Source organism: Silene latifolia, chromosome 1 (assembly GCF_048544455.1).
Source record: "Silene latifolia isolate original U9 population chromosome 1, ASM4854445v1, whole genome shotgun sequence".
Lineage (NCBI taxonomy): Eukaryota > Viridiplantae > Streptophyta > Magnoliopsida > Caryophyllales > Caryophyllaceae > Silene > Silene latifolia.
The window spans coordinates 32,091,292-32,095,616 of NC_133526.1; the positions used below are offsets into that span (position 1 = coordinate 32,091,292).

The window sequence follows — 4,325 nt, forward strand, 5'->3', positions numbered from 1 at the left end:
TTCTTTTATTGTGATGTTATTCCGGTGTCACTTTGATTTTTTTACTACTTTGATTTTTTTACTCTTTTTTTTACCGCATGTTATTGTGCTGTTATTCTGGTGGTGGTGTTATTCTGCTGTTATTGTGGTGTTATTCCGGTGTCACTTTGATTTTTTTTACTACTTTGAGTTTTTTCTCTTTTTTTACCACGTGTTATTGTGCTGTTACTTTGGTGGTATTGTTATTCTGGTGTTATTGTGATGTTATTCCGGTGTCACTTTGATTTTTTTTACTACTTTGATTTTTTTTTATTTTTTTCCCCGTGTTATTGTGTTGTTATTGTGGTGTTATTGTAGTTTTATCCGTGTGTTATTGGAGTATTATTCTGGTGTTATTGTAGTGTTACTCTAATATTAATGTAGTATATTTGTGTTACTATGTTTCTCACCCGTATTAGCCTAGTGTTCTTGTACTGTTACTCTGATATTATCCGAAATACACTAAAATTGAAGTTTGCTACTGCCTACTTATTGAAGTGTGCTATTGCGTACTCGTATTAGTCAGTACCACTTAATTATGAAGAGTTAAGAGCACGTAATTATGTTGTACGAAGAAGACTTAAGAGCAGCTAGAGTCTTATTAAGAGACTTTTCTGCTGCCTTTGAGACTTTAATTTCTGAATGAATAAGTATAAGTAGGCAGTAGCAAACTTCAATTTTAGTGTATTTAAGAGCACGTAACTGACTTTTATGTTGTACGAAGAAGACTTAAGAGCAGCTATACTCTTCAATTTCACTCGAGAACTGTCATAACAAAAACATCACAGACTTACAGCTGACAGCTGAGTCAGTTGATACAGTAACAGGTTTCCAGAACTGTCATAGCAAGTATTCAAACATGCCACAACCTACACAAAATAGTATTTCACTCGAGTACAATGTGCACTAGTACATTTATTCTCAGGAGAAGCCACCAAAGAAACTACATGATTCCGGACACCGCATTTAGTCTTTATGAATTCCATCCTTCGATTTCTGGGAATGGGAAAACGAAACAAAAACAGGTTCAGAAAAACATCATCATAGTTATATATGTAAACCTTATTCTGCGGATGATGTCGTCATTATTGGCTGTAGCAAGAAGCTCCCTGTGTTCATCATCTGATACTCTCAACTCTTTTCTGAGTTCTGTTATCAAACCTTCCTTTTCCTGAAGTAATTTTGATGATCAGTCAATCAAAACATAAAAACAACGATATCTCACAACTCACTAGAATCAAACAAACTATATACCCAAGAAATGGCATCAGACTGAGCTTTTAACGCTCTCAGGACAGAACAATAAGCTTCCTTCTCGAGGTGATGAATCTGGTAATCCATATTTCTCTGCATTCTCAGATAGAGGACTCCTAGTAAGGAATTTACGTTTCCAGAGATTTGGGCATACGAAGTATAAACAAAGGGCTAGGACTTGGAAAATGAGATCATATAAGCACAAAAGAATCAGAACAACCAGAACAGTAATAGACGAGCTTAGAACAATTACATCCCGACCCTCACTTACGAGCAGCGCACCCAGGCCAGCACCAATTTCCACGGTGGACCAATTCAGATAAAATCGAATTTGGTGAAGGTGAAAGTGAGAAGGAGAAGAGTGTTGAGGTACATCACCACCTCCATAAACACCAACGATCACCAATGAACACCATCACCAATTCACCATCCCACAACTATCACCACCACCACCATCAATCACTGCCCGACTACCTGCTTCTACCCACGGCATCCGAGTATATATCTGACTCCCCTCCACCGTTCACAACATCTGACCACGTGGGTGATGGCTACCGGAACTCGGAAGTGAATCCGGCCACCCTTCACAACATCCGATTTCCCTTCCTGATCGAATTATATATCTTATATGATTGAGAAATTTCAAGGGTTTGATTATTGTAGACTAAAATTGATCGGGAACTTCAATTACTTCAATAATTTGATGCTTTTGTGATTATTTCTTCAAAATTTAAGAGTAAAGTGGAAATATGGCATGATTGTAGAAAACTAAACGCAAGAGGGAGAGGACGATATCGAACTTTTATCGGAGTAACAGTGTAGAGGACGAAGGCAAGAGTGATAAGGGGAATGAAGAACAAAAGACAAATGCAATTTTTTTAGGGTACTGATTTTCGCAGTACACATTCTACTCATTGCAGTACACAGTTGACAATTTTACCCCTTTCATTTCCCCTCTCATTTTCCCTCTCTAATTTCTAATGTATTCTCCCTAATTTCAATCACCCATTCCCCTTTAATTTCACATACCCTATTTTTGGCGGTTATTGTCGACGTTCGCACTGGTGGGTGAGGGTGGCAGCGTGATATGGTGTGTTGGGATTTCGTTGGGTGTCAGGGTCGCCGGCGGTACTATATCAATTTCGTAAAGTGGTAGTGTGTACTGCATACTACATTAGTTTATTTACATTGTGTTATTTATGTATTATGTTTTGCACTACATTTTGTATGGTTGGCGTAGAGGTTGCACCACTGTGTACTATACATCAATCATTGCACACCTGCAGTGTGTAGTTTGTTAATAACTTTAGAATCAGCCACCAGGCACCTCTAGACGGCCTCCGTCGACCAATTCTGTTCTCCTACTTGGTGGCAACACTGACTATGTCGTCGGCAATATACAAGGACCCCCAAGCCATCTTACATCAATTAACCCTAATTAATTTTAACATAAGCCCTAACTAAAAAAAATACAAAATTGTAACAAAGAGTCAATTTAATTAGTCCTAATGAATTAAATACATGTTCTATGGTCGAATAATTATTCATAATTGAAGAATTTGATGGAGGTTGAAGATGGTTAATAATTCAATAATAGAGAGGAGGAATGGAGAATTAGAGTTGATGTTTTTTAGTCAAGGGTAGACAAATGGAAATTTTAGGGTAAAAAGTACTGTAATGAGTAAAAATTGTACTGCGAAAATAAATTACGTTTTTTTAATGTCAGGCTTTGCGTTTTTATGTTTATCAATGTCAGCCATCTATTTTCTTTTATTGAATGGTTGAGATTTGTGAGCACACAAACTCACAACTCACCGTAAGAACCAAACTCACCGGATCCTACCTCTATATATATATATATATATATATATATATATATATATATATATATATATATATATATATATATATATATAGAGGTAGGATCCGGTGAGTCCACCTAAATATTTGAGTCCATGAGTCCATAAAACAATATCACGCACTATACAAAACAATATCACGAAATTTTTTTTTTCGAAATTTCTTTTTTTCGAAATTTTTTTTTCGGGAATTTTTTTTTCGAAATTTTTTTTTTCGGAAATTTTTCTTTTTCGTGTAAGCTGTGATATTGTTTAGTATAAAGTGTGATATTGTTTAGCATAACTTGTGATATTGTATTACAAAACAATATCACGAAATTTTTTTTTTAACAATTTTTTTTTTTCGTGAAAGCTGTGATATTGTTTAGTATAACGTATGATATTGTTTAGCATAACGTGTGATATTGTACTACAAAACAATATCACGATTTTATTTTTCAATTTTTTTTTTTCAAAACGTTTTTTTTTTTCCAGCTATGATATTGTTTAGTATAACGTGTGATACTGTAAACTGTGATATTATTTAATATAACGTGTGATATTATATCATGGACTCAAAAAGATAGGGTGGACTCATGTGATCCTAATTCTATATATATATATTGAATGATGTGTTGTATGGATTGATGGATAAATGAGTGTGGAGGAATGGATGATGTGGTGGCGAAAGGTGAAGTAGTTTATATGATCATATGTTCTTATGAATAATGAAGTTGCATGATGGTGATTTACAATGTGGCTTTATAGTAACATGTAATAGGATGTTGCGTTTATTGTATATATATATAGTTGTGAAAGAGTAGTTGAGTTAAGCATGCGGGTAGCTAACGAGTCAACATGACTCGATCGAGTGGGGGATACTCGATCGAGTAGGTTGGGCTCGATCGAGTGGACTGAGCTCGGTCGAGTGGGGTATATGACGATTGTTGGGCAGTCGCTGCTGTTTTAGGGCACTCGATCGAGTAAATGGGGTACTCGATCGAGTGGGAGGCTACTCAATCGAGTGTGTTTGGGGATCGATCGAGTGGGTTATGTGGTACGTTCTGGTCAGGTTCTGGAGTGGAGGTACTCGATCAAGTGGGAGTAGTTACTCGATCGAGCATCGGCTGTTTAGGTCGTATATGCTTTGAGCCTTAGGCTATGTGTTTATGTTTGCCTCCTCTTATGTAGTTCCAATATGTCGCCAAAGAGATC

At 36.3% G+C, this 4,325-nt stretch overlaps 1 long non-coding RNA gene across 1 annotated transcript; it reads right to left on the minus strand.

The window, feature by feature from the left end:
• Window positions 1-683: 683 nt before the first annotated feature.
• LOC141585799 (uncharacterized) lies at window positions 684-2,123 on the minus strand. The gene is made up of 2 exons (XR_012519433.1): window positions 1,273-2,123; window positions 684-1,189 (listed from the first exon to the last, which is right to left on the minus strand). It is a non-coding gene; the product is annotated as an uncharacterized LOC141585799 (long non-coding RNA).
• Between the last annotated feature and the right edge of the window lie 2,202 nt (window positions 2,124-4,325).